The sequence below is a fragment of the Miscanthus floridulus genome, chromosome 8 (assembly GCF_019320115.1).
Source record: "Miscanthus floridulus cultivar M001 chromosome 8, ASM1932011v1, whole genome shotgun sequence".
NCBI classification, from domain to species: Eukaryota; Viridiplantae; Streptophyta; class Magnoliopsida; order Poales; family Poaceae; genus Miscanthus; species Miscanthus floridulus.
In genome coordinates, this window is record NC_089587.1 from 111,374,180 (window position 1) to 111,389,858 (window position 15,679).

The following is a 15,679-nucleotide window of genomic DNA, read 5'->3' on the forward strand; positions in this document are numbered from 1 at the left end:
CCACTGATTATCCAGAGGGATTGTATTGTCCGCACCGCAAACACTGTACAACCAGTTCCCCTACGGCCTAGCATCTCCCGCGGATGTGTGTGCTCAGGGGCTCTGAAGGACGCTGGTGCCACCCCCTCTCACATCTGAATTTGTGGGAATGGCGAGCTATCCTCCTACCACTTTCCACAAACTCTCGGATGACGAGGTTGAGAGCGATGGCTCCAGCATCGGCGATGTGGCACCTAGCCACCATCCATCCTAGGAGTGTGCTATGGTGAACGCCCTAGGGCAACCAATAGTGGTTGCAGAGTCTGTGCAGACTCACACCCCTCCAGACCCATGTGCGGGGGCCCTCACACTTGCACAAGAGCACATCGAGGAGCTACGACGACGACGGTAGAACTAGCCGCCGCCTACGCCAACGTGCTCGGTGCAGCATGTTGCACCCCATGTGCATGACCTGGTGGGTGGCGCTCAGGGTCATGCCCGCTAGGTCTAGTGTGACATAATGAACAAAGGGAACAACCCCATAGTTTGCTAGGGCTAGCCAGAACATCGCCGCTACGGCAATGCTTCTGCGTGGTATTCCTGAGCCCATCGACCCCTAGGTGCGGGCGGTCTACCGGAACCTCTAGGTGCTGGTAGAAGCTGCCACCATTCAATAGGCGGAAAGCTCTATGTTGTGACTCCGACCCATGCCCTCTCTCCCCACTGAGGGAGTAGGGAGGCACTAGACAAATCGCTCCATCCGCTCATCGCTATAGTCACCAAGTGCACCTCGGGAGGCAGCGGCTGTGCCATGGTCCGACTTGGCGCCTGCTCCACACTAACCATCGGTATGCGAACGGCCCAGTCTACACCAAGATGCTTGTAGCATCATCAGCAACCGGCATCAGGCCCAGCATGATGATGACGTCCACTAGGCGGTGATGAGGGCAGAAGACATGGGTCCCAGCTAAACCATCGAGGGGAGTGGTGAAATGCGCCCCAAGCATGGTTGTCAGCTAGACGACCAGAGTCCTAGCCCCAAGGGCCTTTGGCCGGTGTATCTGGAGAGCGTCATTCCCATAGCGCTTCCGACCGCCCACCAACATCACCAAGTACACTGGGGAGATGAACCCTGGTATTTGGCTCGAACATTTCTGGCTCACATGCCGAGCCAAAGGGGTGGATGATGACCTTTTCATCATTCAAGATCTCCCCATATACATGGGGGAACACATTCGGGTATGGCTTGAATTCCTCCTACACGACAGCATCCGTGACTAGGTGGACCTCAGGAGGGTCTTTGTCGGAAATTTCTAGGGGACATATGTCTGCCCTGGGAACTCCTGGGACCTCAAGAGCTGCCAGTAAGAGCCCAACGAGTCTCTGCGGGATTACATCTGTAGGTTCTCCCAATGATACAACTCCCTCCCTAATGTTGTCAACGCGGACATCATCAGTGCATTCCTCTCCGGGACAACCTATGAGTCCTTGATCCACAAGCTTGGCTGCCTGAAGCCCTATTCCTCCCATGACCTGCTTAACGTCGCCACTAACCATGCCTCTGGCAAGGAGGTGGTTAGAGCGGTCTTCAATGAAGGTCAAGACAAAGGCATGGCCAAGCGCATGGACCAAGACGAGGGCCCCTCCACATAGAGGGGCAAGAAGAACAAAAAGGACCGGCGCCGACCGAACAACACCACGTTGGTCGCTGCAGCTGATCACGTAGGCAAGCAACCCCAATAGAGCCTGCCTGACCACTTCAACAAGATCATGGATAGCCCATGCACCAATCACGCCTACCCCATCAAACACCTCTACAAGGACTACGAGCTCCTCAAACGTTTCCTGCGATAGGCCAATGAGCCAAAAGAAGGAGATGGCAAAGAGACGGTAGCCAAGAAAGGAGGCATGGTGGGCAAGGACAAGGACAGCTTCCCCGACCCTAAGGAATGCATCATGATCTTTGATGGATCTAACGCCGTCTAGTCCAAGCGCTAGCACAAGGTGCACTATAGGGAGGCATGCGTCGCTGAGACGGCCATCCCCTCCTTCCTTAGCTAGTTGGAATCTCTAATCACCTTCGACTAGAGGGATCATCCCTCCCACATTGTGAGACCGGGACACTACCCGCTAGTCATTGACCCCATCGTCCGCAAGAAGTGCCTCACCAAGGTGCTAATGGACGGAGCCAACGGCCTCAACATACTCTACGTTGACACCCTCGATGCCATGCAATCCCCCAATCAGAACTCCACACAGTGGGCTCTCCCTTCCACGTGGTGATCTTGGGAGCGCAAGCATACTCACTTGAGCAGATCAATCTGCCTGTCATGTTTGGCAACCGAGCCAACTTCCGCTTGGAGGTCCTCACCTTCGAAGTGGTGGACTTCCTAGGGTCCTACCAAGCCATCTTGGGATGGCCATGCTATGCCAAATTCATGGCAATCCCCTACTACACCTACCCCAAACTAAAGGTGCCAGGACCGAACGACGTCATCACCATGGGCAGTGCCTCCTCACATGCTTTCACGTGCGATCATGAGCATTTCATGCTTGCCACCGCATTCATCAACTCGTTCGAGCTCCCGCGGCTCAAGGAGTCATTGACCCCAGCAGTCCTAGACTGTAACAAACTAACCTCATCGACAGCCTTCCATCCACTCAAGGAAACCAAGGCGGTAGGGATCGACCCCACTGACCCAACGAGATGGTGTGGATTGGGACCTAGCTCTCGGCCAAATAGGAATGCGAGCTCATCGACTTCCTAGATGCCAATCATGATGTCTTCGCATGGAAGCCATCTGACATGCCGAGCATACCGTAGGACATCATTGAGCATGCACTGTGCCTCATCTCAGGCTCAAAGCCCGCTAAGCAATGCCTGTGTCGCTTCGATGATGAGAGGCGAAGGGCCATAGGTGAAGAGATCGCCAAACTCCTAGCTGCCAGATTCATCAGAGAGGTAATCCAGTCTGATTGGCTTGCTAATCCCGTTCTTGTTAAAAAGAAGACTAGGAAATGGAGAATGTGCATTGATTATACTGGCCTCAACAAAGCATGTCCAAAGGATAACTTTCCTTTAACGCGCATAGACTAGATAGTCGACTCCACCTTGGGTTGCGAGATCCTCTCCTTTCTGGATGCCTACTCGGGCTATCACCAGATTACAATGAGAGAGTTCGATCAGCTCACAACCTTGTTCATCACCCCATATGGTTCATACTACTACGTAACCATGCCATTCAGCCTAAAGAACGCTGGCGCTACCTACCAAAGGTGCATGCAGCAATGCTTCGCCGACCAAATTGACCCACTCGATCAGCCTGATCAAGCTGAGTGGCCAAAACCAACAATCGCCGTCTATGTTGATGATATAGTGGTCAAAACCTCTCAATCTTGCAACCTGATCACAAACTTGGCCGCAACGTTCATGAACCTCTGAAGGTTCAACATCAGATTGAATCCCGAGAAACGTGTTTTTGGGGTTCCAAAGGGGAAGCTGCTAGGATACATTATGTCCGAGCGTGGCATCGAGGCCAACCCCGAAAAGATCATGGCCATTTCCAACATGGGCCCCATACGCAACGTCAAGGGCATGCAAAGACTCACCGGCTATCTGGCCGCCTAGAGCTGGTTCATATCTCGGCTCGATGAACAGGGGATGCCACTCTACAAGCTCCTAAAAAATACAGACGCCTTCGTTTGGACTGAGGAAGCTCAGCAGCCTCTAGAGAGCCTCAAAGTGTCACAAGCATCAGCCCCAATCCTTGTCATTCCTGAATGGAGAGAACCCCTCCTCCTCTACGACCCGGCCAGCAACCATGTGGTAAGCGCCGCCTTGGTCATCGAAAGGGAGGAGCTGAGACACCACCTTAAGGTCCAGCGGTCCGTATACTTCGTCGGGGAGGTACTCACTGACCCCAAGGTCCAGTACCCCTAGGTGTAGAAACTCCTATGCGTCGTGTTGATGGTGAGCCGGAAGCTCCTACACTACTTCACCAACCACAAAGTTGTGGTCATCACTTCATACCCGCTCGGGGACATCATCCGCAACCACGATGCCGTGGGATGGATCTCCAAGTGGGCACATGAACTCATGGGCCATGACATCAGGTATATCCCCCGTACCGCTATTAAATCTCAGGCTCTCATAGATTTTGTCACCGAATGGATGGAGGTGCAGCTACCGACCCCGAACATCACCCACGAGTACTGGACAATGTACTTTGATGGGTCCATAATGGTGCCTGGCTCAGGGGCTAGAGTGGTTCAGATCTCCCTAGATGGGAGTAGGCTCTACTACGCCATCCGCCTCCATTTCTTGGCCTCAAACAACACCATAAAATATGAGGCCCTCATCAACGGGATGTGCATCGCCATCGAGCTTAGCACAACGCGACTCTACATCCACGATGACTCGGAGTTGGTCGTTGACCAGGTCATGAAGGAGTGCTCCTGCAAAAGCCCCCCTGATAGCATATTGCCAGGAGGTGTGCAAGCTCGAGGACAAATTCTAGGGGATCGAGCTGCATCACGTCCCCTGAAAGGACAATGATGTCGCTGATTTTCTCGCAAAATTGACCGCTAGGCAGGATCCATCTCTGAGCGGGATCTTCATCAATGATCTCCATGAGCCATCCACCTGCATCCTAGAAGGTCTGATCTAGACACACCCCAATGCCAAGCCAGTGCCCGAGGGCCCCGACCCTGATGCTAGGCTGGCGCTCGAGGGCTCCGACCCTAGTGCCTCTATGACGACATCACCTGCTGATGTCGCTGTATTGGCAGTCGATCAAACCGACTAGCGAGCGCCGCTACTCGCTTACCTCCGACCGGAAGGCCTGGCCAAATGCTACTTCTGACTCCGACCCGCGTCTTCGACTCAAGATGCGCCAAACCCCTGCTTATAGCTCCTCTCTGACTAGCACAATTAGAGCCGATTGGGGCCGACTGACTGGGGCGCCCGCTCAGTAAGGACCAGGAAACGGACGGAGAAAGTAAGGCAGGGCACTCAAGTCAACCACAATACCGAGGACCATACCCTATACACCTATAGGACAGTACCCTATGACCTCCCTAGCATGACAGAACTGAAGCAGTGTTGTAGGCGCCGACATTTTCCCCCATAGTGTTGTGGGCACCATCAACTCCCATACCAGACAAATACGGTAAGGCTCCCCCCACGTGCCTCTGAGGCATCAAATAGTGTTGTGGGCATCGGCAGTTACCATACTAGGTGAACATGGTAAAACCCCTTGCATGCCTCTGGGTATCAACGGTGTGACAGGCACCGACGTCTGCCAGGCCTTAAGAAGATGATGCAACCTCCCACGTGCATCTGACATTAAATAGTATTATGGGCGCCTACCATCATTTTGTACCTACCGGCGTGGGCAACAAGACTTAGTAGCATACGTGCTCTCTCCCTCTCACTTGTAAGGCCATCCCCTTCTTCTATAAAAGGGGATGCACTCTCTCCCAATAGATAGATTGATCAGTTCACTTACATTGATTCACCCACTGTAACTTTAGACACTCTAAGGTTATACCGAGCACACGCTCGAACACTTAGCACATAGCGGGGCTCCTATCACTCTCGGTCCTTCAGACCAGAGTCGAACCTCTTGTACCCTCCATCTTTCTCCTTCTCATTTGTAACCCCACTACAAACTTTGAGCACCTGGGCTCAGGAATAAAGTCACCGACCGACTTAAACTGAACATAGGGCACGTTGCCTGAACTAGTATAAACCATGTATCATTGAGTGCTAGGCCACCTCCTATCACAACGTACAGCAAAACTACAAATATTTACGTGTTGGTCACTTTCTGCACCGACACATACGTCCCATGGAAATTCTCGATGAAGATCCTCTTGAGATCCACACAGTCGCGGATGCTGCCAGGTGGGAGGAATTCGAGCCATGCTCGAACATGCTCCCCCACGCAGATGGGGAGGTATTGAATGATGAAGTGGTCATCATCCACTCCTCCGGCTCGGCAGGCGAGCCGGTAGTCTTCGAGCCATATATCGGGATTCGTTTCCCTGGTGTATTTTGGCGATGTTGGTAGGTGGTCGGAAGCGCTGTGGGAACGATGCTTTCTGGATACGACAGCCAAAGGCCCATGGTCCCGGGCCATCTAGGCTCGGACTTCGATCATCCGATCAGTGACCATGCCTAGGGTGCGTTTCCCTGCTCCCCTCAATGGTCCGGTTGGGGCCCATGCTGCCTGCTCTCACCACCCCTTGATGGACGTCATCATCACGCTAGGCTTAATGCCAATTGTTGATGACACTACAAGCGTCTTGGTTCAGCATGAGGCATTTGTGCATAGGTGGTCGGTGTGGAGCGGGCGCCGGGGCAGGCCATGGTGCAGCTGTGGCCTCCTGTTCTGCACCTAGCGATTGTAGTTCTGAGCGGATGGAGCGATTAGACTGGTGTGCCCCCATTCCCCTAGTGGGGAGAGAGGCCGTGAGTCGATGTCATGACATGGAGCTCTCCGCCTATTGAACGGCGATGGTTTCCACTAGTGTCCGAAGGTTCCGGTGGATTGCCTGCTCCTGGGGGCCGACAAGCTCTAGAAGGCCACGTAGAAGCATTGTCATAGCAACGATGTTCTGGCCATCCCAAGCAAACTGTGGGGGATCATTCCCGCCATCCATGACATTGCGTTGGACCTAGCGGGCATGACCCTAGGCACCGCTTGCCGGGTTACACGCACGTGGCGCAGCGTGCTGCGCTAAGCACGCCAGCGCAGGTGGTAGCCGGCTCTGCTGCCTTTGTCGTAACTCCTTGTCGTGCTCCTGCGTGTGTGCGAGGGCCTCCACATGAGGGTCTGGAGTGGTTTGAGTCTGCAGAGACTCCGCTACCACTGGCGGCTATCCCAAAGCATCCACCATAGCGCACTCCCAGGACAGAGGGTGGCTAGGTGCCACGACGTCGTCGATGCTAGAGCTGTTGCTTTCAACCTTGTCATCCATAAGGTCGTGGAAAGAGGTGGGAGGGCAGCCCGCCATCCCCACGAATTTAGATGTGAGAGGGGGCGACATCTACATCTTTTGGAGCCCCCATGCGTATGCGTCCATGGGGGACGCAAGGCCGTAGGGGAATCGGTCGCATGGCGGTTGTGGTGGGGACAACGGGGTCCCTTTAGAGAGTCGGCGGAAGATATTAAATAGCGAGTAAAGAACAATATGTATGTTACTCACAGTGGGGTTTGAGACCAGCGTGGGCTCGAAGTGAAGTGTAGGTGTCTCATCGTTGAGGTCGTCGGGTGTCCCAGAGCCGATGGAGGGCACACCTCCTCCGACCGGCGCTGGGACAAGTGCCTCCTCGCGAAGGCGAAGCACGTCGAGCTGGTCAGTGACAAAGTCTAGGCTACCGAAGAGGAAGGTCTAGGACGGCACGAAGATGGGAGGAACCCACATCCTGACAGGTGGGGGCATGGGAAACTTCAGTGAGCCGAAGCGAGTCGTATCGCTTGAGCCTACCATGCCAAAGATGGTGGAAAGGGGGGGCCATCCGATGACCAAAAGCGTGAATGTACGACGTCTTCCCCACGGATGGCACCAACTGCCGGTGCAAAAAGTGACCAATAAGTGAATATTTGTAGTTTTGCCATACGTGGTGATCAGATATGGCCTAGCACACAATGACACAGGGTTATACTGGTTCAGGCAATGCGCCCTACGTATAGTTTTAGTCGGTCGGTTTATTTATTCCTGAGCCTAGGTGCTCGAAGTTTGTTGTGGGGTTACAAATGAGTGGGAATAAGATGGGGGTGTTAGAGGTCCGGTCATACTCTGGACTGAAGGGCCAAGAGTAACGGGAGCTCCTACGTGCGCTAAGTATTGAAACGTATGGTCAACCACAATACCGAGGACCATACCCTATACACCTATAGGACAGTACCCTATGACCTCCCTAGCATGACAGAACTGAAGCAGTGTTGTAGGCGCCGACATTTTCCCCCATAGTGTTGTGGGCACCATCAACTCCCATACCAGACAAATACGGTAAGGCTCCCCCCACGTGCCTCTGAGGCATCAAATAGTGTTGTGGGCATCGGCAGTTACCATACTAGGTGAACATGGTAAAACCCCTTGCATGCCTCTGGGTATCAACGGTGTGACAGGCACCGACGTCTGCCAGGCCTTAAGAAGATGATGCAACCTCCCACGTGCATCTGACATTAAATAGTATTATGGGCGCCTACCATCATTTTGTACCTACCGGCGTGGGCAACAAGACTTAGTAGCATACGTGCTCTCTCCCTCTCACTTGTAAGGCCATCCCCTTCTTCTATAAAAGGGGATGCACTCTCTCCCAATAGATAGATTGATCAGTTCACTTACATTGATTCACCCACTGTAACTTTAGACACTCTAAGGTTATACCGAGCACACGCTCGAACACTTAGCACATAGCGGGGCTCCTATCACTCTCGGTCCTTCAGACCAGAGTCGAACCTCTTGTACCCTCCATCTTTCTCCTTCTCATTTGTAACCCCACTACAAACTTTGAGCACCTGGGCTCAGGAATAAAGTCACCGACCGACTTAAACTGAACATAGGGCACGTTGCCTGAACTAGTATAAACCATGTATCATTGAGTGCTAGGCCACCTCCTATCACAACGTACAGCAAAACTACAAATATTTACGTGTTGGTCACTTTCTGCACCGACACATACGTCCCATGGAAATTCTCGATGAAGATCCTCTTGAGATCCACACAGTCGCGGATGCTGCCAGGTGGGAGGAATTCGAGCCATGCTCGAACATGCTCCCCCACGCAGATGGGGAGGTATTGAATGATGAAGTGGTCATCATCCACTCCTCCGGCTCGGCAGGCGAGCCGGTAGTCTTCGAGCCATATATCGGGATTCGTTTCCCTGGTGTATTTTGGCGATGTTGGTAGGTGGTCGGAAGCGCTGTGGGAACGATGCTTTCTGGATACGACAGCCAAAGGCCCATGGTCCCGGGCCATCTAGGCTCGGACTTCGATCATCCGATCAGTGACCATGCCTAGGGTGCGTTTCCCTGCTCCCCTCAATGGTCCGGTTGGGGCCCATGCTGCCTGCTCTCACCACCCCTTGATGGACGTCATCATCACGCTAGGCTTAATGCCAATTGTTGATGACACTACAAGCGTCTTGGTTCAGCATGAGGCATTTGTGCATAGGTGGTCGGTGTGGAGCGGGCGCCGGGGCAGGCCATGGTGCAGCTGTGGCCTCCTGTTCTGCACCTAGCGATTGTAGTTCTGAGCGGATGGAGCGATTAGACTGGTGTGCCCCCATTCCCCTAGTGGGGAGAGAGGCCGTGAGTCGATGTCATGACATGGAGCTCTCCGCCTATTGAACGGCGATGGTTTCCACTAGTGTCCGAAGGTTCCGGTGGATTGCCTGCTCCTGGGGGCCGACAAGCTCTAGAAGGCCACGTAGAAGCATTGTCATAGCAACGATGTTCTGGCCATCCCAAGCAAACTGTGGGGGATCATTCCCGCCATCCATGACATTGCGTTGGACCTAGCGGGCATGACCCTAGGCACCGCTTGCCGGGTTACACGCACGTGGCGCAGCGTGCTGCGCTAAGCACGCCAGCGCAGGTGGTAGCCGGCTCTGCTGCCTTTGTCGTAACTCCTTGTCGTGCTCCTGCGTGTGTGCGAGGGCCTCCACATGAGGGTCTGGAGTGGTTTGAGTCTGCAGAGACTCCGCTACCACTGGCGGCTATCCCAAAGCATCCACCATAGCGCACTCCCAGGACAGAGGGTGGCTAGGTGCCACGACGTCGTCGATGCTAGAGCTGTTGCTTTCAACCTTGTCATCCATAAGGTCGTGGAAAGAGGTGGGAGGGCAGCCCGCCATCCCCACGAATTTAGATGTGAGAGGGGGCGACATCTACATCTTTTGGAGCCCCCATGCGTATGCGTCCATGGGGGACGCAAGGCCGTAGGGGAATCGGTCGCATGGCGGTTGTGGTGGGGACAACGGGGTCCCTTTAGAGAGTCGGCGGAAGATATTAAATAGCGAGTAAAGAACAATATGTATGTTACTCACAGTGGGGTTTGAGACCAGCGTGGGCTCGAAGTGAAGTGTAGGTGTCTCATCGTTGAGGTCGTCGGGTGTCCCAGAGCCGATGGAGGGCACACCTCCTCCGACCGGCGCTGGGACAAGTGCCTCCTCGCGAAGGCGAAGCACGTCGAGCTGGTCAGTGACAAAGTCTAGGCTACCGAAGAGGAAGGTCTAGGACGGCACGAAGATGGGAGGAACCCACATCCTGACAGGTGGGGGCATGGGAAACTTCAGTGAGCCGAAGCGAGTCGTATCGCTTGAGCCTACCATGCCAAAGATGGTGGAAAGGGGGGGCCATCCGATGACCAAAAGCGTGAATGTACGACGTCTTCCCCACGGATGGCACCAACTGCCGGTGCAAAAAGTGACCAATAAGTGAATATTTGTAGTTTTGCCATACGTGGTGATCAGATATGGCCTAGCACACAATGACACAGGGTTATACTGGTTCAGGCAATGCGCCCTACGTATAGTTTTAGTCGGTCGGTTTATTTATTCCTGAGCCTAGGTGCTCGAAGTTTGTTGTGGGGTTACAAATGAGTGGGAATAAGATGGGGGTGTTAGAGGTCCGGTCATACTCTGGACTGAAGGGCCAAGAGTAACGGGAGCTCCTACGTGCGCTAAGTATTGAAACGTATGCTCTGTGTAGCTTTAGAGTTCTAGAGCTGTGGAGCTGTTCGAGTGCTCAGAATGTCTAAAGGTAGCAGAGAGAGAGTCGAAATGACCATCCTTTGTTGGGAGAGAGCGCATCCCCTTTTATAGGTGAAGGGGATGGTCTTACAAGTTTAGAGAGAGAGAGAAAGAGAATGTTCCCTAGTCTTGTTGCCCACGTCGTCGGGTACAAGACAGTTTGTCGGTGCCCACAATACTATTGATGCCCAGATGCAAGTGACAGGCTCCATCGTGTTCTTCTGGTATGATAAATGTCGGCGCCTACCATACTGTAGGATAAATGTCAGCGCCTACAACACTGTTTGTGTTTTGACATGTCTAAAAGGCTACAAAGTACCCTTCTGGCATGGCCTGACAGTACTGTCTTGCAGTGCGCAAGTTACGGTCCTCGGTATTATGGTTGACTTGAGCGCCTTACCTTATATGCTCCTCCTGATTTCTTGGGTCCTCACCGAGCGGGCATCCCCGACCGGTCGTCACCAGCAGGCTCCGACCGCGTCGGTCGGAGAAGAGCCGTAAGTAGAGGTTCGGTGCATTCCCGATCGGAGTCAGAAGTGAGCGTCGTCCCCTCCTTAGCTAGGCCTTCCGATCGGAAAAGCGGGTCGGAGTCGGAAGCGAGCGTCGTCCCCCCTTGGCCAGGCCTTCCGGTCAGAGACTGGATCGCTCTTTCAGCCTGTCGTTAGGTATCTGGGCCAGCTCAGGAGTTATGCGTCGTTCATAAGGCCGTCTGTCGGGCCGAGCTTTTACTGGAAAGCGGGCCCATTAGGGACCTCGGGTTTATGAACCCGACAAATAACATGACATAAAAAATTCAGTGATAATTGAGATAGTTGTTGGAGTGGTTCCCCTTCGCCTCAACATGTACGGCCAAAAACTTCACTTCATCTTTGAAAACTACTCCTTTCGTCCAGGAAAGAATACAATTATGGGAACCGTGCCAACCGTGCCAGTCAAACTGGCTTAAGTATGACTAAATTTATAGTAAATGATATTAGCATTTATGACTCCAAATAAAATTATTATGAAAAATATATTCTATAACTAATCTAATGGTATTTATTTTGTCCTTTGAGTATTATTAGTTTTTCATATAATTTTCGTTAAACTTCAAACTATTTGACTCCTCGAAATGCGAGAATTGCATTATTTGATGGACAAAGGGAGTATCACGTATTCATGAGCAACATATAAGTTTTAAAACATCCACGAACCCCGACCAGGCTGGTGAGTGGTGATTTTATACTGATACAAGTCTAACAAAGTTTTAAGTCGACTATCTTAATTTTGATCAAGTTTATATAAAACTATAAATATTTATGATATTAAGTAGGTGCAATTTATTTTATTATATAATATATTTCCATAATATACTTTATTGCGTTCATAAATATAGATATTATTTCATAAATTTGGTCAAACTTAGCATAGTTTAAAAAAACCAGAGTTGTATTTTTCTTAGAAAAAGACAGCAAGATATAACAAAACTTAAGCTCAAAGATAAGAAACACAACAAAATGGAACATTAATAATGTTTATACTGCATCATAGTGTGCTAACAATCTACCCAGAGTTCATAGGCACTGTTTGGACAAGCTGCACAAACGGAGGAAAAGCAAGGTTAAGAGAAGCAATTCTGATTCAGTTTCTACGTTTTAGTACAAATTAAAGCGCAGGGAGAAGAAGCTATAGGAAAGCACATCATTTTGGCTGCTAGTTTTAGCTTATTTTAGCTTAAATAACTTATAAGTTATATTCATGGTATTTACCAAAGTTGTTTAGTGTGTGGTGTGGTGTGGTGTGCCCATGTTTTACAAAGATCTTTTTCTATATATGAGTAGCAAAACATGCCTTTGCTTTGCAATGGAATATACAACTTGGTCTTTTTCAATACGCATTGAAATCAATACTTTGTACCGTTATTGAACGTATACTATTCTAACTCATATGAGTATAGTTCGCGAGTTTCGATTACAAAAGGGAAACCATGGAGGACTCTTATATCTAATTCATCATGCAGTATTACTCATAATAAAACCAGCTGACTCTTATGCTTAGAGGAGTGGAGGCAAACGAAGAAGAGAATAAAAAGAATTTTGGATATAGAAATTAGTGTTTCAATATATGTTATTACCACTTTCTAGTCCTAGTAGTAGCAGTAGTAGTAGATCGTTATAAGTGTCCGCCAAAAATAGGAAGGAAACTCAAGTGCGTACTACTAGTTGTATGCTACAACTCCTAATATATATATAAAAAGTTGTATGCTAAACTACAACCAGGCTTACAGCTAGCGCGCCCCGTGCTCCAGCAACTTCCTAGTACACGAGTTGTCCAAAATTGGTTTATACTAGTACTTACGAGGATACGAGCGTGGCTAACTGTTTTGCTTTTTTTTTTTTCTGTTCGTTTCTCTTATAATCCGTCCGACTTGTTTTTTTTAGCTAGAATAGTTTTTTCTCTCTTAATAAATAAGTCGGAACAGTGTTTTGGTTTGTTTTTTCAGTGAAGCGAACAGAGTCTTTGTGCCTTCTACCTTGCAAAAAGTATGGCCTTGTTTGCTGGTCTGAAACTTTGCTAAAATTGACTGAAAAACACTATTCTAACTGAAATATTATGAGAGAAAAATATTGTTCCAGCTAAAAAAGCCAAACAAGCCAAACTACGAACCAGCCGAACAGGTTCGTTTATGCACTAGAAATAGCGCTAGCACAGGGTGCTGAATGCTGATCCAGTGGACCCCCTAACCTGCTGTGCAGCTAAGAGAGTGTTTGATTCAGTAACTAAAATTTAGGAGGTGTTATGTGAGGATATCGCATAGGGTGTTCGGATACTAATAAAAACACAAACTACAGAATCCGTCGGTACTCCATGAGACGAATTTATTAAACCTAATTAATCCGTTATTAGCACATATTTACTGTAGCACTACATTGTTAAATCATGAGCTAATTAGGCTTAAAAGATTCGTCTCGTAAATTAGTCGTAAGCTGTGCAATTAGTTTTGTAATTAGTCTACATTTAATACTGCATGCAGATACGGTACGAGCACGATTAAAAAACGATGACCTGCGGTCAAACAGCATGTTCATTTGTTGGTTTCAGCCAATCCAAACCAACCAGCCAACAGTATTTTTCTCTCACAACAAATCAACACCCATCAATCTAAATCAGCGTAGAGACCGACCAGCGAACAGACCGAAAGATGATTGGTGCCGAGACCGGGATCGAGGTTGATCGACCGGCCGGCGACGCGACCGTGCCTCCGCCCTCCGCCCCTTTTTGACAGCCTTGAATGACGGCTAAAAGGAGAAAGGGACCTCACCTGCTGGTTCCATCGACGGAGTCTTCGGTTCACCCGCACGCTCGGTCGTACGCGGCTGGATGGATAGACCGCACTGTCCGTCCCCCTAGTCCCTACAGCTACAGGAGGCCTGGCACACCCTGCTCGCTCGCCTCAAGCCGCGACGGCCTTCTCCTTCTCGGCTGACGCCTGCCAGGGCGTGGGCGGTCGGTGACGAGGCATCTGCGGGCTGCGGCGACAAGAATCGGTGTGCCGTGTGCGTCCTCGAGCCAAGCAGCGGTTCGCTGAAAAACGAGGCGCGGGCAGCGACGACTCACAAGTGGTGGTGCCAATGCCAACCCGGCGCGGTTAAGCGACGCGGACCCCCAATTTTTTACAATTTAATCTTTTTTTAAAAAAAAATTATTGGCTTCCTAGGAGATGTAAACTTATCTTTAGACCCTGTGATCGGCGTCAGAACTCATGACGCTGAGGTAACATGTCTCGGCGTCATAGATTTTGGCTCCAAGGTGACAGCCTAGGTGGCGTTGACATGGCCGGTACCTCGACGCCAGAATACATGGCGCCGAGCTCGACGCCATGCATTCTGGCGCCGAGCATGCATTCAAAAACCACGGCCAAGTTTCCCTTGTCGAGGCTGCTCTCATTTCTTCCTCCTTCCTCTCAGTTTCTTTCTCTCCCTAACCGGTCCAATCTCTTGAATCGACGAATTTGACCTTAGATACTTGGATTTTGATCCATATATCTTCACGAGCAAGGTATCATCTCTCCTCTTATCATTTTTTACACATTGATTTGGTATATATTACGTCTATTTTACAACCCTAGATACGTTATTACCTAATATTTGAAGTGATTTTTTATTTTTTGTATTATGTAACGGTAGGATGCCAAGGCGTGGTAAAGCTAGTAAGCCAATGTAATCTCTTATCATCGTGTTATATTATATTTTCATTTATGTGCAACAAATATAAAAAACCAAGGTTTAGGATTTAATGTTCATTGCTTTCGGTTCTTAGAACAAATTTGGTTCAACTGTAGTTAAGGCCGGATGACCGGAAATGCCTTTGACCCGTTGCCTCTGCCTAGTGGTGTTTCAGTGCCCATGTGCTTTTACGGTGATCCTTACAAGGTAGTCAAGTTCGAAAAAGAGGACACGTATAGACAGAGGTATTGGATGCGTAGCAATTTTGTGTTTGAGCCTACACTTTGTCAGCGCCGTATTAACAAGATGGTGAGAAATTGATGTTGTTTAATATTTATTTTGTGTCAAATGAAGTCTTGCATGATTTATTTGTTTTGTAACAATTGCATTTGTTGCAGACCCCTCCACCGCTCTGTGATTTTGAACAGTGGATCGACACTGAGATCAAGTCGGAAGACAAGGAGTGGATGCAGAACTGTTACGGTGGAAGGCAGAGGACAAGGAGATGACAGAGAAGAGACGTAGAGAGGAGGCTCTAGAAAAGGAGCACAAGGAAGAGGAGGAAATGAGGCGTGTTGCTTCGCACAGGGAGGAGAGGGAGAGGAAGCTTGAGTGTGCGCTCCGAGCGAAGGCAGCGATGGAGGAGAATCCCGATGCCCAGAGGAAGGAAAAGTGGCCTCGTTGCACTCAGTAGTCTTCATAACTTGCTAGTTCTATGATATATTCATGAATA